General features: G+C 41.9%; 1 long non-coding RNA gene across 1 annotated transcript in view; it reads left to right on the forward strand.

Moving 5' to 3' along the window:
- The window catches only part of LOC133160492 (uncharacterized), a 55,100-nt gene extending 32,796 nt beyond the window's left edge, over positions 1-22,304 (forward strand). Inside the window, exon 3 of the long non-coding RNA XR_009715912.1 lies at positions 15,786-22,304. This is a non-coding gene — a long non-coding RNA (uncharacterized LOC133160492). The remainder of the gene's footprint in view (positions 1-15,785) is intronic.
- Positions 22,305-23,384: the final 1,080 nt, after the last annotated feature.

Genomic DNA, 23,384 nt, shown 5'->3' on the forward strand with positions numbered 1-23,384 from the left:
AAGGAAAGTGTGTGTACATGTGAGTGCGTGTGTGCATGGCCCAAAAAAGCCTTTGGGCTGTTTATACAGGGCGGCGTTCTGACTGACTGGCACACTTCTCTTAATCAGCATGCGACTAGCAGAGGTAATTTAGAAGACGCTTTCACCGCTGACAAGAATTAAATTGTGTTTTGATTTTCTCATTAGCCTAATCTCAAGCGGGCCTCGTTATTGTGTAATTTTGCCGCCTTGACACGACATCTTGTTCTGGGCGATGACAGCCGTTATGGGGGTGGCAGCGGTTTGAGGAGGGGGTGGGGCGGAGTCTCCTCGACGACGACAGCTTTAGAAGAGATTCGGTTGGCGAGTAACGCACGCGCTTCCAGCTACCTCTGATGGGAGGATAGCTGACATGAGAGGGCCGCAGGGGGTGGCCAGGTTTGCCTGAGCAAGTGTGTGTGTGTGTTTGTGTGTGTGTGTGTGTGTGCGCGTGCATGGTAACTGTTTGATTGTGATTTTGGAATCACCATTCTGCTCATGTGCCAGGTGCACCATACGTTTAGGGACACATTAATGTGTTCCACCTACAATACCGTGTGGCGCCATTGTTTCTACAGTGTGCTTATTGTGGGAAAGGAGACCCACAATCACCAAATCACCTTTAAGCTGTTGTTGTAATGCCCGGGAACAGTAAATCACATAAACACAAGGAGCACACAGAAGCTGCTGTTGGCCACAGCTCACGTTCACACTCACTATTCTTTTATCCGTGTTTTTTAATCAAATGTTCAAATATTCTCTAGTAACTGTGTGTTTGCAACAGTGCAAAAACGATTCCCTCCAATTTTGTTTCATGTCGCTTCAATATCATTCAAGATGATTACTGGTTTAATTTGAGTGAACACAATGATTAACTTCTACATTATACTGTGCTTGAAAAAAGTGTCTATATATATGTAAGATGTCCAGGTGTCGTACTTTAAGGCTTTTTTATTTGGGGCAATAACAACTGAGGAGAATCCCAATTCATCCCTAAGCAACATGTTTTTCTCATTGTCACGACACCACCGCCTATTAGCGGTAAAATTGTCACGTAAACAAAATTTACAACTCTGGCTGACACTTCTTGCTTTGACCGTAGTAAAAGTCTTAAGATGAGCACTGCAAGATGTCACTTTGGACACACCGGGATGGAGTTATCATCACCACGCTAGCCCCCGCGGCTTGTTCTCCACGCAGCCGTGGACGAATCCTGGAAGAGGCGATAAATCACAGCCTTTTAGTATCCCGGGTCGCAAGGCTCGTCGCGGCTCTCTTGTTGCTCCGGTCTTTAGCAAGCCAAATGCGGAAGGACCGGTGACCCGCTTACAACGCCGCGCACTCCTCAAAGTGTTAAGAGAGGACGGGGCATGATGGAGATGTCAAGATGGTGCGTTGACGATTTGTGGCCACTCTATGCGTTATCCACTAATATACTAAATAAACACGTCCCTCAAATAGAATGCTCCCTATTCAGATTTGGAAAAGACACATTTAGTCAAGTCATATTTATCTATAGTATCTCCCTCAATCACAAAAGTGTTTGCTACCGTGACGACTAGGGCTTGAGTCTGAACTCGTGCAAAGGGCACGCAAACAGTTAGAAAATGCGAAGATTGCATTTTCACGCTTGGAGGCGGCACTGCTCCATGCACCCAAATTTCACTTCATTAGTATGTAAGACGTAGCTACGTAAAAAACGCAATAGGCGAGCGCCTGTCTCATTAAAGCCATTCGGCAGATGCCGTTTTTTTTCCCCCCGCATCCGACGAGGAAGCTGTTTGTTCTTCGCACTTTCATGCATCAAAGTCATCGAAGGAAGAGCGTCCCGTCGGGGTCGCCACCGTTTAGGCCACGGTTCCACGCGAACAATGGTGTGACTTCATCGTGCCGGCCGTCGCTACGTTAGCTGTCATCGCCACAGCCTTGGTTCCCACGTATCCGCGAAGAGTAGTCACCCCCAAAGAAAAATGAGTCCTTTGACACATTGTGCGTGCGTTTACAGAAGTCCTCATCCTTCTTTAAACACATCCTGTTTGGACGAGGGGGTGCACGCGGACTCTGACCCCGGCCGGCTCTCGTCAGGAACTCGACAGCAGCAGCAGTTGACTTTTCTGTCTCATCCTCTGGCCCGGCATTACGACACGTTTTGCTGGCGTATAGTAAACGCATCGAAGCTCTCATTAGACAACACGGAGAATTGGTTGAGAACAATTTTTATCACATCAAGTCGGGATTTACACTACAAAACAGAGTGCGCAGTTCCGATTTAGCGCCAAGAGAACACTGTTGATAGTTGAGGGTGGATTTACTATATTGCTGGTCTGATTGCCAAATTGAGATTTAATGCCTATTTATGGTTATTTTATTTTTCTAATTTCTCCTTTTCCAAACCTTTAGCTGCCAAGGTACATCGTATACGTTAGAAAGAAAAAAAACTCACCACACAACCATCAAATGAAAATGCCAATTCCATGTATTCTTCCTTGAAACCACAATGCAAAACTCAAAAGAGCCAAAAAGAATTACCATTTTTTTTCCATGTATAATGCGCCCCCATGTGTAATACGCACCCTAAAAATGGCATGTTGATGCTGGAAAAAGCCTGTACCCATGTATAATACGCACCCAAATTTTGACTCCTACTTAAGTCCGTGAACGTAAGATTATTTCAGAAAAAAGATCATCTTTGGGAACAACCGGATGTTATTCTGCCGGTCAGTATCACTGCGCGTGCGCTAGCATACTCAATAGCGAAGAAATGTTTCGGATTTGTGCAGGGTACATTGTGACAGCGAACGAGCAGGTGATCTAGCAAGCGTCTGATACGAGAGCATTGTGTTTGTATGGAGCGTGTTTGAAGTGAACAGCAGAGAAGAAAGCGCATCTGTAATGGCGGCCTCCGTATGATATCCGGATTTAAATGATTTATTTATTTATTTATTTATTTATTTATTTATTTATTTATTTATTTATTTATTTATTTATTTATTTATTTATTTATTTATTTATTTATTTATTTATTTATTTATTTATTTATTTATTTATTTATTTATTTATTTATTATTTTTTTTGTACCCATGTATAATGCGCACCCCAGATTTTAGGACAATAAATTAGTCAAATTATTAACGGTAAGTGGCAATTGTGTCACTTGATTCACATAGCTTAAATCCAGCTAATTGTCTTGGCTCTGGAAGCTTCTGTCAACGTGTCTATTTTAGTTCACGAGCATCTCTTTACTCGTCTAACAGCTTCAATTTACATTAAAACGAGCCTGCCGCGGAGTGACGCAACCAACATCTGTGCCTATCACAATTAATTGAAATCTGTAATGTGCAGCAGTGCTAATAATTCTCTCATGTTACAGCAGACTTATCGAGGCTATTTAGGGATGTTTGTTCACTTGTCTCCAAGCGCTCCGTTTTTCATTGGCACTGTCAGAGAGGTGTGTTATTATAATTTATGTATGGGTATAATAATCCAGTAGATCATTAAGACTATTTTGCCAGATAAATTGTGGATTGATCTCATCTTGAAGCAATTGAGACAAGATGGATGGCAATGTGCTACATAACTTCAGCTGCTAAAGGTTTATCCAGACAGGAGTTCAGAAATTTTGAAACGCGTTTAAACTAACTAAATTTCGAAACGGATATAAAATGTGGAGGAAAAAAAACGTAAAGTCTTTCCTGTACGGTCAGTGGTCATGTTTAAGAAAATTGATTTCTACATTGAATGCTTCTTAAAAAAGCAAACAAACAAAAAAAGGTTACTTAGCATGATGAAAGAAGAAATTATAACAAATGATTTTATACTATCCAATGCAATTAATCATATATGAGGGTAGGAGAAAGGCAATTACCAAACTTTTTTTTCCCCATACCATTTAGCTAATGTGGATATGAATTTGTAAAATAGCTCAATAGCTAATTATGTAACATAACCACACATCGTAAAGTATGGTGTCACGGATCCCCCATCTGCCATGAACTGGTGCTTTTTGGAAGGGACTCCAATATGCAAATCCAGAACCTGGAAGTGTCATTTCATGGTAAACACACCATGGCTTCATTTAACGGACTTAATTCAGATTGAGCTAATTACTCGAGGCCACATTCTCACACAGCACTTCTGCGGGTCAGCAGAACAATCGCAAGCCATTTATTTCAGCTTAATCGGCACGAGAGAAAAGTGAGCAAAAAAAAAGTGTAGAGGCCTCGGTGTTGGTGTGCAAGCCGGGCACAGCAACCAAGGGGATTTGACTCTTAACCCAAGTGCGCATTAGACGGGTGATGATCTGTGAAGCTGGGCCAGGCTAGCGAGTGTCTTTTACGCCGTGATCTATTGGCCCGCTTTGGCGCTGGCGATCCATCACACGGAACTGGCAGTAACGGATGAGAATGATCCGCTGGAAAAACTCTCTCATTTGTCTCTGTCGCAGCCAGTGAACTAGAGGAGACGCTAATACAGGGAGACGGCCCGCGGAGGGGGATATAATTATGTCTCTGTGCTCTTCTGCTCGCTGGCGCAAGATGGAAGACGTATTAGGATGTAATAAAGCCACACAAAAAAAAAAAAACCCTCGCTTGGCTTCCTGCACTCCCAAGATCCTCTTTTCACACTTTTTTTTTTTTTTTTTTTAAATCCCAACAGACACACACTTGTTCTGCCTCTCTCGCTGTCTGTGTAAAAAGTCGATTAAACCATTTAAAATGTGTTTAATCAAAAAGTATACTAGCTTAATGCTAACATCCGACATTCAGATCTCCTGAATATCCAACAAGTATTTGGTGTTAGACCAAACACGTGCAATGATCTTGTCAATTATCAAATTAAGGATGACACCACTTACTGTGTGAATTTACAAGGCCAGCTCCACTGCAATATTAAATTCATAATTTTCTTCCAACCTGTACCTTTTAATCAAGTTACCAAGAAATATTGGTGAAAGTTTATGTAGAAGCAGATGTGGTAATTCACATGCAAACATCTCCCGGCGTATGTCCTGTGTGCCTCTGTGCCAAGCTTTGGGAAGGAACTACATCCATAACACAGTGGTTGTTTTCCTGTCTGCCGCGGCTTTAATAGGCAGCAGAGCAGCTGCTGACTCACCGGGCTGCAGATCGGCCCCACACAATATGTCACTTACAATTGTCACTTGGGCTCTTTGAAGTGCACTACTTTATTTTCATCTTTGAATTAGGCTGGATAAATGTGGAACATTTACAGTTCTGCATGCCACTGAAAGAAGTGCAACTCCTGCCCGCGGGTGGGACAGAAGTCCTTGGCAGCTAGTTCCACGTTAACCGCCGCTCCAAAGCGCCCCCGTCGACCGTGAAGTCAGTCAGTGGCTAAAATAAAAACAATTTAATCTGACATCAATTTATTCCAACCATCAATCTGTCATTTGGGGAATTCCTAAACAACTGTTTAGAACTGGCTGTAATTGTTTTTTAGAATCCTGTTTAAACACCAAATGCAGTAAGTCCTTGCCTATTGATTTATATTTTTGTAAACTGACTAGCATGCGTTGAACTGATTATAATTCCGCATCAAGTACGTTCAAATGCATTTAAACTGACTCACAAATATGTTGAAACTTATTTGCAGCAAAAATGTAGCTTTTTTGCCCATAATTCCACGAGCTATTGACTTGCAATTCTATTTTAGCATTTGGCATACATTATCCTACAGTACATAAGAGCAATATGTTTGAAAATTAAATAAACATTATTGTCATGCCTTTTGTCTATTTCTCATAATGCAATGCGCTATTGAATACTTGTGAACGCGCTTAATGTCAGCCGGTGCTGTATCTTTGCTGATATCCTCAAGCTAATATCTATGAGGGCTAGCATCCCTTGTCTTGAACCACAAATTCCAAGCTTAATCCTCGCAAAACTTCCCTGGCCCCGCAGACAAAGTACTTGGAAAAAATCTGAGGTTAATTGTAAATTAAGCTTGAGCACATTGAATGATGCCAAACATCCACTTCATAGCGTAAGAGCAGATCGGTTCTCTCGGTGTCGACTTTCCCACTTATTCACTGCAAACTCAGGAGGCTACGGCGACCTCGGAAACCTCTTTGCCCGTGCACTTGACCCCAAGGTGTCCTCAAAGATCAGCCATTATTTAAGCGTCCCCTTCATTTTTTTCCGCTGTCGTCGTAGCCAGAGAGCACTGAGAGGTGCTCACTTTAGCCGCCGGCTCTGCTCCTTCACTAATTGGAACCAGGATCTGTTAAAAAAACGAGAACTTAAGTAAAACATGCCGTAAAATTCTGAAGGCTAACCATAAAGAAACCAATTTCTTTCATTCTTTAAAAGAGATCTCTAACTGGAACCTCCGAGTAAACTTTTACGAGGATCCCCGGGGTCACCCGTAAACCCGTTAATAGAGATGAGATATGAGCGGGGTGCTCGGCCTCCCATTTCGTTTGCAATTTTTTTCTCCCCCGCCCTTTCTCCTCCTGTTCCACCGCATTCTTAAAAGAGGTCAAATGTTGTTCGGAGTTAAAAAGTCACAGAGACACTACTCTTTTCTCAAACTTGAAAATTTGATCCACGTGGGCCGCAGATAAATGTCGCCACGTTGCAACAGCCTGATTGTGGTCAGGCTAGCGTGAAAAGGTTGAGTCTCTTGCCGTGAGAATTTACTTTTATCTTTCATCTGGCGACACCTCATTAGTTCAACAGGAGATTGATGTGCCTACCGTCACTCGAACGTATTTCGGTACTGCCGTGAAGGTTTTAGCCGCAATTCTACCGGTGTTGATGATGTCATGATGATGAAGGTGGATTAGGTTGAGCGTCTATATTGGATGTAAAAACTGACGTGTTGATTTTCGTGACGGTACCACTCTTTTAGCATGTTTGGGCGGAGAGCTCCATGCTGGGCATTCCGGCGTGCCCGGGACGTGTCCTTTGACGTGTGCCCCCAGCGCATCTGACTATTTGATGGCTGAAAGCAGACAAAACTTGAAGAATTGATCAAATAGCAGCATTTTGATGAATTCGATCCAAATGCTGATAGTGAAATGTGTGGTGGATGTCATTGCACTTCATTCACAAAACGTACATATAAGGTAAATAAACTTTCCTGCCAATATTTTTCTCAACTCTATTTTCATGGGAACTGCCATGTAAAGTGTCTCGTTCGAATGCGTTGTTCATTCTACTTTTGTTCCCTCACGTTCTGACGACAACCCGAACCCCCCCAGCATACTTCATTCGAACGTCTTACAGTAATAACCCGAATTTTCTGTGCACGAGCTCCACAGCTCTCAACAGTCAATTACCGCAGGAATGATCGCGGTGTTGAAAAATCTGACAAAACAATTGGTTAACTTTACAAACGACTTTTTTTTAGAATCAGACGGCACCCTCGGGGTAACCAAAACACAAGCATTGGTTAAACGTCACGAGAGGTCAGGAGCCTCAGATGCCTTTGCCTGACCAGACAGCCGCCTCCGTTTTTCAATACGTCGCCGAGCTCTCGTGTTACCCCGTCGTCCGTGCAACGGCCCGAGAGCGCCCTTCAATTAATCTTACCCTTGTAACACGGTATAATTTGCCATTACAAAAGCCATTAAACCCGGGGGCCTGATTCTGCGCTCTTGGGACTACTACTCTGGGGGAGGGCAATATTATCAGACAGGCCTCCAGTTGGCCCCTTGGACGAGCCCCTTTCTGGAAAAGGGACAGGTACTTAAAAACAGGGTGAAAAGATCAACGCAAAGAAAACAAGGATGATTAATGGGGAAAAATGAGGGCCCTTTTGGTGTCTTTCATCTGGCTCCGATTCAGGTCTTCGGTGAACCATTAACCCAGAGGACGACTGTCCAGCACCGACGTGAGAAATGAAAGCCCGAGCCATTTGGGCTTGCGCCGTGATCCGCTGATCTCATCGATGATTTAGTAAGCAGACGCCGGCCTCGCACATCATCGGGTCGGCCACGTAAAACCCATAATAGTAATAATGAGTCAACGATTGATCATGACATTTAGGTAGGTTGCAAAGGTTTTTCAGAAACTCTCTGGTAAAATTTCATGGAATATCAAATTGGGTTATTTTGGGAATATTCAAATGTAGAAAATTGCTTGAAAAATGTTGCTACTTGCAGTCTATCGAAAACGACATCGCAGTTGCTTAGGGTTCAGATAACAGCCAATCTGTGCTATCAGTGACTACTAGGATACTTTTTAAAAAAAAATCACATCAAGCTGAATAAATTGCTTAATCCAATGTCACGCCGCCTACCGTGACGATATAGATGCAGTAGACTCCATTACCGGAGCACCGGCTTGGTTCGTGGCAAGTACAAAGCCCGCACCTGGTCCCCACGTGAAATCAAATCTATGCTGAACTCTGCCTCTCCTCTCATTTGGCCCAGCCAGCCCGGGTTTGCGGGTCAGGAGTCAGCGGGAGTCGTCGAGGTTAGGTCGCGTGAATAGACACATTTCGCACCAATAATTGGTTTCAAAGCAACGCGTTGACAATGGCAACACTTTGCATGACTTATCTAGTCCACGTATTTGAATACAGCTCCTTGAACACAGGCCTTCTAGATATACCGTTTTGGATTTGTTACTTTAGGAGTTACAGCGCTTCTGATGCACATACGTATAGCATTTGCCTATCAAGAACCCAATAAATCAAAGTTGCAACTTTTGCCATGTCCCAACAGAGGTCACTCACATTTGTCTAGCAGTCCCGACGCATATGATTGAAATGAATAGTAGCTTTTTGAATGTATTACATTGAAAAATCAAAACACTTTCATACTCGCCAGAGGTCGACTGGTAAAGCGTCATAACCGGTGGCCATTAAGCCGCTCTCTTTAGATTAACACCCTCTAAACTCTCAGTGAGTAAGCGTGGCGATCAAGGAGATCAATAAACCAATTCCTCTTGGTTATGCTTGCCTTGTCCACCGCAATCACTTCAGTGCTGATTAAATCACAGCAAATTATCTCCTTGGGATTTATCTGGGCCTAAATTGACTTTCTTTCAGCAGGCCGGCCACGGGAGAGCAGACAACGCCTGCTGGGAGAGAGAAATAATCATTCATTAACCTCTGACCCTGCAAGGAGTGTCAATGGAGTCACCCGGCCGTTGTTTTCTTTTCCCCCCTCGACCTGAGGCAAATTGACAATTTACACGGCGCGGCTCAAACTTTATTAACCTGCGCCGCCGTGGCCGCATGACCAGATCTACTTGCAAACGGATCAAATCCTACTGTTTTAGGACTTCATGCGAAAACATAACTTGATCGTAATTTATGAGGCGTGACGAACTCAAAGGGATTGAACGAGCGTTCTTTTTTGGTTGTTGTTGTATCATAAAAGCCGCCAAACCGGCATGGCAGTTTCAGATCCCGATTCTTCAAGTTTGACATCTTCATATGGCGGAGGTGATGAATTGCTTTTCTCCTTTCACGCACATGGATCCAGTCATATGAAGTTGTCTGATTTGTTAGCGTTACCCTCTTCAAATGTGTGTCTGATGGCTTTCGTTGTAGTTAACAGTCCCTGAACCTTGAGTGGACTCACCCTCATGTTCCTCGTTTTAAATTATAGCAAGCAGTCCTCAACACAAAAGTGAATGTCGAATTAGAGTCATGTAAAAATCATCTTGCTATGAGAACACATTTTTAACATTAGCATTTTGCATTTAAGTATAATTGTATTGTGTTTATTTAATTTATAAGACAGAATGACCAACTTCAAAACCTGATATATTATTTAAATGTTATGTAGTCTTTCACCCTTCTCCCAGCAGAAGAAAGATTAAATAGATCTAAGGCAAAATGCCTAAATAAATATGAAGGAGAAATATATTTCACTGTTTATTGTTACAGTTAATTACAACAGAATAACCCTCCCAAGAAAGACTGCAAAAAATATTATTATTGTGATGATTTCTGACTTTACTAAACTTCATTCAGGAAATTGTTGCCAGACATTAAATAGTATGGCATCAGCAGTGTGGTATCCTTTCAAATTCTTTTATAAATATGATTATTATTAATTATTATTTTTAATATCACTACTACTAATAACAGTAATCAAATGTTCATTCAATTAAATGACCAAGAGATATAAAATATTTTATCATTATGATCATACCTGTAGAACACAAAGAGACACCAAAAAAACAACTGTGGATTTTGTGTGGAATAGAGGTTTCAAAGTAAAGATGACAATTTAAAATGACAATTAAAATAAATACTACAATTATTATCAATCCCAATCCAGTTGGCCAATTCATCTTAGTGTACTGTACATGAATGAAAATCAACAGGGATCGTGCGTTGACCTTACGCCACAGCTGCTAAAATTTTGAAAACCAATGAAACGCGGCATCTAGCAAAGCTATCAAATGTACCTGTTATTGTGGTATGTGAAAATGGAGCGTAGTTGGTGAGTACAATCAGCAGAAACACTGTTCGGTGAGTCTCGACTAAATTGTGTAGAAGAAGAATCGGATGTCAGCTATGAAAAATGTAAATGAAAATTATTTTCTCTTCAAGACAATGATACTGACATAAAATAGGAGTTCAGAATATTCAAGGAGATTCCGCCACACCTTAAAAAAGAATTAAAAAATATAGATACATAGTTCATTTTAGAATCAATCAAGTAAATGCAATTAAACGTTCTTTTTTTAACATACATTCTAGGACAAAAGCTAAAAGTCAGCAAAAGTGTTTCCTCCAACTTTAACTACTTTTCTTCACTTATTGATTCCATTGTCGATGGCAGGCGTGAGATGTGAGTCACTGCGCCGTTTGGCCGTTTCCCCCCCTCACGGTAGTCGTAAACTCCAGCACGCTGCCCTCGAGATCTTTGCCTGTGACATTAATAGGAGCTACAAGTGTGCGAGACTCGACACGGTGTAAAAACAAACCAAATGTCAGCGCGGCTGCCCAAACGCCGCCGCCACAGCCGGCAGCGCACGTAATGAAATCTCGGAAGGGTCTGTTAGTACGCTGCTGACCTTTTTATACATTTATTGTTCTCTTGACATTTCTCCCAGACGGAGGAGGTGAGAGATGAAATGAGGTGGCCGGGCACGAATCGGGATTTTTCAACTCCCGTCTTGATGATTTTTATTGATCCACACACTCGGTCTTAGCCAGAGTCGATTTTCTGACGGTAATACGCCGCTTCACTTTCTCTCTCACTCTGCATGTAACGGCTTTTACTTTTAGAAGCACTCACAGCTACCGAAGACCCCAAAATGGCATCACTTTAGCGAGCAATATTTCATCGAAGTGCGGTTTCCGTTCAGTAACGTCAGTAAAATGTGGCTTTGGAGAGCTGTTAAGTCAAACTGGTACATAAAGAACCACAAACACGTTTGCAGTAAAGAATAATAAGACCACATCATCTCAACCCCTACCAGGGGGAAGAAAAGCGGCTCAATAATTAATGACACCGAGTTTAAAAAGTGACATCTGCCACCACAAAAGATGACTTTATGCCAGCATTTTACCAAGAAGAGCCTATTTCTACGGAAAACGCTTGTTGAAAATGCAAATGTCTGCCGATATGTTTCCAAGTTACAAACGGTGCGCGGTATAGCGATACGTATGGCACACAGCACAAGAAGGCACGCTCAGTTACTGGACTCCCCGGTTTTGGATATATTTCTTTTTCATACCAAGGTTTTTATGTAATTATGACTCTGCGGTTAGGAACGGTGAACAATGGAGGTTACAAACAGCGTACGATAAACTAGCTAGCACAGCTGCGTAAGAATACATTGTCAAGTGGCACAAGGAGGCACGTGTGCTTTTCCTACAAATATTTTCCGTAATGTAGTACTTTGATTAGCGTACTGCATATTTGTGATGGCTATGGAACACCCCGTTCTGACTTTTCTACAAATTCAGGTGACCTTGCAGCCATATGAGCAGAACTCTGTTAACTAATCTAAGCAAAATCGCCCCCCGTACTGTGGAACAAGTGTCCAACCGTTCCCATCGTCAAATCAATCAGAGAATTCTCATCAACTGCCCATCCCTAATCACGCTTGTCCCAAAACAGGAAATGTTTTGAGCACGGCAGCAATCAATGTCATTTCGACAAAATATTTGTGTTGAGTGATAAGCCAGTTACAGCGATATCTCTTGGCTTAGGAGTTATCATTTAATGCTTTGACCTTCTCACGTGGACATTGTGCACTTATACGGGCTTCAAGACTTGGAACTGGACTCCTTCCTTCCACAGGCACTCCATCACAAAACAGAGGGCGTCGCTACCAGATGGTTCAACAAACACATCGCCCGACTGCCCATAACTCATATCCACTTAGCACCATCTTGTCAACATGGCCTTCGCTCACCCACCACCTCACCTTATTCTCCATGTGCGGAAATCACCATGGCTGACTATAGATGGATATTCAGGAAACGCAACAGAAAATAACGTGTATGCTCCGATGTTCGGGGTCATAAAATATTGATGTTCCCATTGTGGAATTTTAAGCTAATCAATTTGTCATTTGTGCTAGGCATTAAATGTACATTTACGATGGTATGTATGGAAATCAGATCGCACGGATATTTGAATCACTTAATTGTTGATTCATAGTGTGTGTAGGTCAAAGTGCTCGATTCCTGAAAAATGTAGGATGCACTTTAGAGTGCAGTTTACTATCATGACTGCCATTCAAGTTGGATTTGGCTGAGAGTTGAGAAAGAAATCGAGATTCATCTTTCAGTGAGGGCCATGACAACGTGAGAGGCCGCGCAAGGCATCCTGGACGGTTTCATCACCATGTAGATACTGCAGCCGCGCCGTGTCTAGGCTCAGGTGAAAAGGTTGAACAGATAAGAATTATCTCTGGCGTAGGATTGTTTGAGGCGTGGATAATTGACATGCACGCCACTGATGGCCAAAATCGTAGGCGTGTCGATGACAGTTCAACTGCATTTGGCCTCTGGAATGCCCGGGGGCTGATCTCATGCGCATGAACATCAAACAGCGCGCAGCTCTGTCAATCTAATAGCTCTGGATGTTGGATTTATTGGCTTTTCACGGGCCAGAAGAGACGAGCGGCGAAAGCAAAACCAGATTTTCTCTCTCTCGTATCAGTTTCTCCTTGTCAGTCAGCCTCTCATAAGAGCACTTTGGAGACGAGCTGTGCTAAATTGTTCTTTCGGATTAAAATACATGTTCCTTCTCGGGGTGACAGTCCAAACGTTAGCGCCATTAGAGTTAAAGAAAAACGAGGGAAATCACTTGAGTCTGAGCCTTGCCTCTTGAATCAGAAATCATTGACGATCAAAAGGGTTCCAACTGTCTCTACATAATTAGATCAGAACCAAAGCCTCCTGCGTACACCTGTTTTGCTGATTCGTGCTAAAGTCACTTTCCGAGATGCTGGGACTGTCGTCGTCTCAAACGTAATTTTCTGATCGTAGCTTTGTAAAAGGGGCCCGTAGTTGCTCCAATATAAAACTGTGTGATTGGCGCAGGTTGGTTATTCCCAGATTAACTAATGAGTTAACTGAGGCCTCAGGCGCAAATTGGTTATTCCCAGATTAACTAATGAGTTAACTGAGGCCTCATATTGCAAAGCTAAGAACAGTAGAGATCTTTTAATGGCTTCTTCTCTGACGCAAAGTTTAGTGGAAACTTGATTTACCCCTGATCTTACCTTTTTGACCTTGGACCTAGGTTGTTCCAGACTCCCTTGAAATGTTGTTGTTGCTTTTGAAAGTTTAAAGAAGATCCTTGGCAAAATGTGTCTGCTGGAGCACTGCAAAAACATGTTTACTGCCAGCACAGCAATGAGCAAACCCATCGACAGCAATGACTTTAGTCTCTTTCGGTTTTAGTACACATGATTGAGAACCGTGATTAAGAGAAAGTCAGTGGTTGGCCAAAAGTCGGATGGGTTTATGGACCTCTTATTTTTTTCCTTCCGCACTTACCGAGTCGGTTTCTTGGGTTGTGGCAAGGCGTTGTTGTCACCCACTGCTGCTTCTCGCTCATGGCTTGGTTGTGTCTCTTCATTTATTTCGTGACCACTGCTCTTTGGCAAAAGCCTATTTGTCTTCACTCTGCAGCAAACAGCAACCTTTCTCCTTTTACGTTTCTTAATAAATCACCAAACTTCGTACAATTGCGCAGATTTATTGATCATGTGAAATGAGGCTACTCAGGTATCATCTGCGTTCTGACTTTTCTGCTCCAAGTACAAACAAAAGTTTGACGGTAACAAAAGCAACAGTGAATTAAAGATTGGGGGGGTGGGGGCTTAGAAGCTGAGGACATGAGCCAGGCGAGGTTCTCATGGATAGGGACAAAAACAAGAGGAGATTCATTTATCTCTGTTAACTTTGTGAAAAAAAAATCCCAGTCCCTGCTTAGATAGCCCTACCAATGTCCCGTGATGTCATCCCCCTGGCGTGCAGCGATTTATGCATCATGGCTGCCAGCGAACGGAGGAGGGAGGGCTAAGTTTTCCGCTGATAGAGACGTCAAGATGTGAACGTATCCCAGCGAGGGGTCGTCTCAGAGCCGTGGCCGATCCGCATCCGCCAGCCCAGACCCGATTGCTCCCAGCGGTCGTCAGAGTTTTGATGTTCCACAGGATGGCGGCGCAACAGGCGGACACGGCCCGGCTCCGATTATGTGCATCGGCTTGATGTTCCCTCTGAGCTCTGTTCTCCATCCATCCTGAAGGCACAGACAGGTTTCGCGTCCGTGCGGAAGTCTTTTTTTCTAAGTGGAGAAAGGTAGCCGCACGCTGAGACCGATGCAACGGGGCACTCTCGCAATTTGGTCAGAAGGCCGCTTCGGTTCTCCTGCTTTAGCCGATCCATCATGCGATTTCCTCCAGGGACCGTTACTACAAGTTTAAAACTCAAACACAACTCCCAAAAAATGTTGGATGAACCCAAAATGCGCTCACAACCTTGCAGGGGAACGTTAATCGGTCTTCTCTAAACATTTTAAATGTACACATCCAGTCAGTTTGTAAGTTTGTTTTTGTGATGTCACACGATTTTATTAATTGCATCATGTGTCTGCAGCAGCGAAAGCACGAGAAAAGGATTTTTTTTTTTCCCAGTGTCGTCATGCAAATCAAATTTTGTTTTTTCGAAAAGCCTCTGGACTAATTAGTGTGCAATGCAGAGCTAATTTCCAGGCAGCGGCAGCAACGGCAGCAGCAGCATTGCGACTCCTTTATCAATGTGACTTTTTAATTGGTACTCATCCCAAAGGGGGTCATTACGACCTCTGGGATCAATATGGTTTAAAAATAAACAGCCACGCTGACATGAAGTCAATGATCCTTCACTGAGCATGTAAACGTGTAAACAAAACCTTAAACCTCTTTTGTTCAATATTAAAAAGGGCTGCTGGTCACGTGTTTAAGGGATTGTCAATGATTTGAAACATGATGGTGTCAATGGTCAATTTGGAGCCATAGTGTTGCTCTCTTAGTGTATTCCTATGAAAATGATTCATATAACGAAATGCCGTTTGGCCGCCATTTCTATGAACGCTCTCGGATTACTATTCAATAATGTTACCGATCCGACTTTTAAGCCAAAGTGAGGTCAAAAGAAATCATTTCAATGTGACAATGTTTCAATGTGACTAACAACAACAAAATCAAGAATTGAAGTCATGTAGTTGCACAAGTATGCACACCCTGTTATTACTGAGCATGTGACTGCATTCAGAATTAATCAACTTTTTTGTAAGAGTTCACGCTAAATTGTTCAGAATATTCTTTTAATTCCAGGATGTCGAATGCTTCGTGAGTGGTGGATGGAGGGGGTCCGAGTCCACCCCTAGCAATCAGTGTCGCCCCTTCGCTGCTTTCACCGTGGTCCGGCAAGTGAGACGAAACATGCGTTGCTGGGAATTGAGGTGCATTGATCTGTTCCTCCCTCTCGTCTCACCGGACCAAAGAAATCATTAACCTTGCCGCCGCAGACACAGGAAACTACAACAACAGTATCTTTCCGAGGTTAATTAAAAATAAAGGCATGGGGGGGGCCAAGGGTTTACACCGGGGAATAGTGCACTGATTTACGAATGAGCCCACTCCCAGTTGTAGAGCACATTTGAAAGATGCCATGTTTGCTTTCGGAACTTTTCGTCATGCAGTGTTTAAAAACAAGGTCGCCAGCCAATTACTCAATTGGTCAAACACTCAAAAGGCACACCTAAGGATAATTTTGAAGTGATTATTCGTCCGACCATGATTTGGGAATGTGGGCAGAAAGCTTTATTAGTCAATTAGTCAAACACTCACAATTTTGAAGTGATTCATCATTTTGGGAATGTTGGTAGAAAACAGAGCAGTATGTATGTGTGTGTATGTACGGTCACCAACAAGACGTAATGGGCAGGCTAACGAGTTAACGGAAAGATGCTGATTCGCAATCGTGCTAACACGTGAAAACGGACTTCTAAAGGAATGTAAACGAACATTTGGAGTAACACTACATTGTCCCAAAGGTTAGACACGTTTCCTCAATTTATAAGTTTTATTTTGACTTTTAAGTGTTTTTTTAATTTGGAAAACAAATCCACGTTGTACTGAAGCCGTGATAAACGAAACGTGAAGTAGCGAAAGATCATATACCGTATTTTCCGGCCTATAAGGCGCACCGGACTATAAGGCGCACCTTCAATGAATGGCCAATTTTAAAACTTTATCCTTATATAAGGCGCACCGGACTATAAGGCGCACCATTAATGCATCATGTCAGATTTTTAATCCAAATCAAATCATTCTCCATTTTATCTTTTTTATTTCAACTTCAGACGGAACAAATTACTTTATAATCATAAAATAATGATCCATAGTCTTTTTGAGTCATGATTCATAGTCTTCAGCAGGCCACTTATGATTGATTTCATGACACAATACTTCGGGCCAGTTTGAATTTAGGAATTTGGTCCATATATAAGGCGCACCGGACTATAAGGCGCACTGTTGGTTTTTGAGAAAATTTTAGGTTTTTAGGTGCGCCTTATAGGGCGGAAAATACGGTATATATATATATATATATGTACACACACGCACACACACACACAAACACAAAGCAGAGCTGAACACTGTTTTGAGTTTACTCATTCTTTATGAGTTCCTAATGGAAAACCCTCATTATGTTCATCAAAGAGCAACATTTCTTCACCCGATATTGCCTTCATGTAAGACGGCTTATGATTGGATTCCAGCCTGACACAGAAACGCGCCGTTTTATTAGCCAACTGCGGTTGTTTATTGCGTAAATAGGTTAGGCGCTTGCAATTGTGCGAGAGTGTGATGTGGATCAAACTGATGGGCCTGTTGAGCGCCATTATTGCGGCGGTGCGCCGGTGGGGAACACTCGGGAAATGATGCTCGGGCCTGTCAGAGCGGCTGAGCGTGTCTGTGTCTGGATGTGTGGGTAATTACTGAGCCTCTTGCTGACTCACGACACACAAACAAGCAGGCGGCTGAAAAGACACACGCCGCACGTGTGCAGGTTTGATCATTTGCGCTAATTCTTCCAATAAATACTGCCCATTAATAACAGTCAAGTACTTACCTTGATTTTTTTAACATGCTAAACAAAGTAACTCCAGTACTAGTAACTCCACACACTATTTTCTCAGCCATTCATTTACTACTTTCTTAATAGCTTGCTTTTGCTAGCTCAGTGAAACTTACTTGAAATATTACAACGTGACTATCAGAGTAGCATAAAGTAAAAAAAACTAGCTAGCTTGGTGCAAACGTGACTTCCAGCTGCATTTTCACAACCCCTCCTGGGCTCTCCAGGTGGAGCCAAAGCAATAACAAATGCCATTGGTCTTTTTATAGTGTAAATAATTTACACCCGTTAAATTGTGTCTGTTGGGCTTGTCTGCATCCTTCATTCCCTAAAAAGCAGACAAGCTATTAATGTTGGATATTTCCCAAAAAGAAAATATTCAAGCAATATTATGCAGCAAACAATGGTTTTGGTTCTGATTAGTAGTTCTGCAATTAAATAACATTGTGATACAATGGAAGTTTGATGCAGGTATATCCTTGTCCTCCTCCTCAACTGGTCCTTATTTCGATCGCTGAACATCGCCCGTGTGGCGCTGATTTTCGAGATGTTTTCCCTCCTTTGCAGCTCCGCCTCGGAGAGATCATTTAGTGGAGAATCCTGCCGCGGTCGAAATTAAATTACAGATTCGCCGTCTCCCATGGCAACCACCCACGGGACTTCATGATGCTCGAGCGAGAAAAAGCCTGCGCCTCTCCAGACGTGAAATATTTGTCGGGTTTATTAGCCTCTGGAAATTGGCTTCAGTGGGAAGCAGGAAAACAAATCATTTGAATACGTACGCGGGTGTTCATTTCTGTGCTGTCACTTAGAAAACGGGGGAAGGGGAGGCGGCCCGGATAGAGCGCTTTATGCCCCTGACAGGTTTGGCTTTGTGCGTGATGAATGGGGCTGTCACACACAGTGACAGGTTTGTGTTCAATACATGCGGATGTACAATACACTCTGCATCCCCGTGACAAGCTAGGAGTTCTTTTTGTCCCGATAATCTCCATTTCGTTTCATCTCTTACGGCCAGCGCGGTCACGAGAGAGCCGCTGCGAGACACTACATAAAATTGTGTGTTCAAATGCTTTTTCCTTCTTTCCTTGTGTGTGTTTTTTTTTAAGTCAATAAGTGTCTTTGGGAATTGAGTGTCCAGCAACACACATTCTGTTAATATAGCTCCCACTTGAAGCTCCTGCTCAGACTTGACACTCAAGTCTATGTGAGGACGGTCCTTGACTTCCCAACAGGTGACATGGATCTACCCGAATACATAAGTGAGCACCTTTGGAAAGGCTGAGACAGAATCCCAATATCTCAAAGACAGCTCACTCAATAAGCCCCTTAAAACTAACTAACATCTGCCGGAGCTCACCAAGGTTTCTGTACTTCACTACTTCTGGCTCTATAGAAGAAGAAAAAAAAGCCCCTCAGACGTGGCCAACTCATTTTGCTCACGTCTTTGCAACAAACGAAAACTCTCGAAGCTAAGTTATGCTAACTCCACAAAGGTAATGAAAGCAGAAGCAGCTAGCTTCTACAGAAGCTGTGGAGCTAGTCCTCAGTCCATTGGGAATTACAATTAAAACTAGTCCAACCCTAATAGAGCAGACCTTGGGAACCAGCACTAAATCTATTCCTGAAGGCCTCTGGAAGTCATACTATATCACTGAGTATCTCCAGTACAAGATCGGCTCGGTTTGCCCAGGCCTTTCGAAGAAATGCTAATTCCGAGAGTGCAAGACTCTGGAATTTATCCCAACTCCACTTGTAATGTCATCTAGAACCAAAGCTAACTCCCTGGGAAGACACTACCCGGACAAACTCAAATCACTTTGCTCTTTGGAATAGAGCTAATTACCTACAAAGGGATCTAAAACTAAGCCAGTTTCACTATAATATAAACTCATAATGCCACTTGAAGTCACAGTTCCAAATTGAAACGTCTGGACCTCACCCAACTGTACTTTCTCGGGCGTATGCAACGAACCAGATCGCCATTGGAGAAAACATCTCAGACAACTCAACAATTGTCTTAGACCGTCAGAAAGAAACCGTAATCTATTGGTGAATACCTGTGGAAGTCAACTTCCAGGGGAACGGGTCTCTGGATCAAGCCCATTTTAATTAATAGATCCAGGTCTCGTGAAGGAACCCAGTCTCTTTTGGTCATGGCCTCTGCAATCACCCCTAACTAGGAAGACGCGTATAAGGACCCACCCTGCTCAAAAATCTCTAGTCGCCAGAAAAAAAGGAATCCTCAAGAGAAGACCTCTGGAGCTACAAAATCCCTAAAAGCCTCTCAGATGGTCTCAACTCGCAACCGGGACACTGATATTTCCCAAGTGAAGCATTCATTGAAAATGCAGGTTTAAAGTCCAAATGTCTTGTTGCATAATCATCGTGTACCATAACTCTTTACATGGGCTTCAACTTTAGTGTTGATGTCATCTAATATTCCATGTTTCTCTTGTCCTACTTAGGTTGCATTTTTACTGTTTATTTTAAATGACCCATCGCTAGATGGTAAACGTTAGCAGGGATAATGCATATATGTGATTTAATGTTGTATGGGAAGATGATCAGTCCTCATTTGTATCTGATAATTGGCCTCACAGCTGACTGATTACTGCAACATCCATTGTCATTAATTAGCAAAAGAGCTAACGCTCGGCAAAATCCCCTTCAGCTCAAAATACAAAACAATTTTCCATCACGTACTGTCCTCATGCTGATGTTGAACCCAGGAAAGAAAAATAAAACTTCATGGACTCCATAGGGGATTGTCTCCTTGGATTGAGAGTCCACTCTTAATATTTACGAACTCCAGTGACAGTGTAAGTTATGGCCGGGATCTGGCCAAAAGACCTTTTCTTGCCGTTTTCACACTCCTGATATTTATGTTTCTCACATGTGTTTTTAATGCTATTTCCATGTTCCATTAAAAGTATTAGAAATGGTAGAAACTATGAGTAAAACTAAGGAATGGATATTACCACTTTTGTACGGTTCATGGATTTAGTATTTTGTTAGGTGTGTAACTGAATGTCAAAAAAAATTGGTTGGATACCTACCTATTTTGTTTTTCAAGTCATGGTTCGATTCACACTCACATTTATTACAACTAAGAACAAAACGCAAAACATAAGTGTTTTTATTTTTTTTCAACGGATTTAGTGACATTTAAGTTAAAAAACAAAACACCTGACTGCTGGCAAAGTGCAACATCAATATTGTCTCTCTCTCTTGTTCTTTTCTTGCTTTATTCTTACTGGGAAAAAGTTTATCCACTGATGTCTCAAACGGGGCTCGTTTAAGTGTTGTGACAAAATCGATGGACCGTATAGGGATTGAACGGATTCTGTGGAATTTACAACTGAATATCAACATTTAAAGCTTGAAGTCAATTAATCGTGTGTTTACCACGATACCACTCTGTGCCAAAGTAGAATGTCCAACCAACAAGGCAACACAGTCTTTAAACAACACACACACACACAGACAACACACACAATTGGATTTTTGGGAAGAGAAAAAAAAAAGGGGGGGGGTCATGAGTCCAACAGATCAGATGGGTTTCGTCAACATGTTAAACCTTAATACTTGGGATCATTTATCTTTACAGCCCAAACTCAGAGACTGTCATTGAACAAACAAGCCATTTCCTCATTTGGTTTGAGAGCAAAGTGGAGCAAAAAGATAGAGGGCGGGGGGGAACATGCATTGGAGGTGGTGACAGAGTGGACTGAATTGGGGTGGGGGTGTCGTAATGAAATCCTGATGCCAAGTGGGGTGAGGAGGACCCGATGCATGCCTGGGAGAAGGCGAATCTCCAAGGTCGAGGCGTCACGGCATCTCTCGGAAGACTCGGCTCGCTCATCGCGCCGGCCTCATTACCCCGAGCAATGTTGCATCGGGGACCGCAGGAGAAGCGGGGGCACTGCCCCAGTGCCGGAGGATAGAATTGCAGTGATTAATTTGTCCAAGGATCTCCTGGAACGCGGCCTTCTCACGCCAACATTTGTCTTCATTTGCCAATATATGGCCAGTGACATGAAAAGATAGGCCTTAATAGTCCTGAATGGAGGCCAGCTTTTCTTTCTTAAAAACAAAAAACAGAACGACGCATATGATACCAAAACAGGGGAGAGAAATCTATCCAATGCATGTAGTGTGTTTCACTGATTTGTGAAATCACAATAGAATAATTCTGACTGTTAATGCACAGCAGTACAAGCGATGCAAAGTTAACCAGTTGGATTTGACTATCATGTGCACGTTCGTCCAATGGAATAGATTATTAAAATAACATTTTCATAATAAAAAAAATAATAGCTTCCAGCCTTGAGGGACATAGATTTTTAATGTTGTTACTGTTTCACCACTGTAATTGTAGGGTTTTCATTTGGAAAATTAGATTGCTTTTGTATTTTTATTTTGTTTTTATATTTCTTTTGGTATTTTTTTATCACTTTAATTTTCATTGGATTTTTTCTGCCCTTTTTCTAGTTTATTTTAAGCATTTTAAAAAACAAAGTAACTATTTACATGTTGTTCTGTTGTTGTGTTCATTCAAATTCAAATGGATTTTTGTAACATTTAAATGCCATGGGACAGTGTTTTTCCGTGTCTGTGGAGCAGTGCCAGTATTCTACCAGTTTTGTGAAAATATATTTTGTTTGAAGTTACAAAATTAATTAATAAATAAAAATTATACTACAAATGTATCATATTGTATGTATATTCACATTTTTAAGAAATCTAGCTGGCTAGCTCGTTATTGTAAAATATAAAAATTTTAATAATTTTATATATTTTGTTGAAGACACGTAAAATTTCGTCTGTCTTTATTATTAACTGTTTGAATCTAATTACATTTCAAAAAATTAGGATGCATTTTTATGTTATTGTGTTATTTTATGTTTTCTAAGCACTAAAACAAAAGAACCGAAGGTGAGGGGACGATGATAATGTTTCACGGAATGTCCCGGCGACTTCCAAATGACAATTAAAGGGCGTGTCACCGCCCCTCCCAACGTCGCTGATCATACTATTTAAACACCTGCTGTTGTCACGAGAAGAATGCGTTCGGTGGCTGCTTGTAGAGACGCATGTCCCTTTCTCCGGTGAGCAGCTGTCGAATGTTCACTCAGAAAGTCACGTTTTCTCTTGTTTTAGGACTTAAAAGTTATCTTCGTCCGTTATTGATTTTAATTCAAATCAATTGAGACAAAAGTGATGAGTAAATGCCACATTTGACTTTCATTATGTAATAGTTCGGCCGGAAAGCCGACTCGACAACAACTTAAGGAAGCAGCAAGCAAGCTTTATCCGAGTGGACCCAAACGTCGCTCCTAGCAGATTCCAGGAGGCGTTTACAACTGTTTTCTTTCATTACACAGGGCAGGCGCACTCCATGCACTCACACGCTAACAAAATATTAATCGTCGTTTAAATTGCAGCTTTCTCTTCACTGGATAAAACAAAACTGTATTGCTGCATTCAACCGTCGGAAAGCAATCTTCATTTTCAATACAACTCCTGTATTGGATTTGCTTTTTGTTGGTGTATAAAATGACTTGAAATGTGTGCATTATTAAATAACAAATATTGTTAAAAAAAAAACAATAGACCAAATTGTAATGTGCAAACACATTTGCTCGATTTTAAAACCCTGGTTTACATAAAATAAAGAAAGCAATTAATCTTCCACAGAGGTGTTAAAATCGAAGTAAATACGTTTTCTTTGTTACGTTGTATATATTCCTAAAATGAATTAAATGCGACTATATTTATGACTTAAGATG

The sequence above is a fragment of the Syngnathus typhle genome, linkage group LG1, assembly GCF_033458585.1.
Source record: "Syngnathus typhle isolate RoL2023-S1 ecotype Sweden linkage group LG1, RoL_Styp_1.0, whole genome shotgun sequence".
NCBI lineage: Eukaryota > Metazoa > Chordata > Actinopteri > Syngnathiformes > Syngnathidae > Syngnathus > Syngnathus typhle.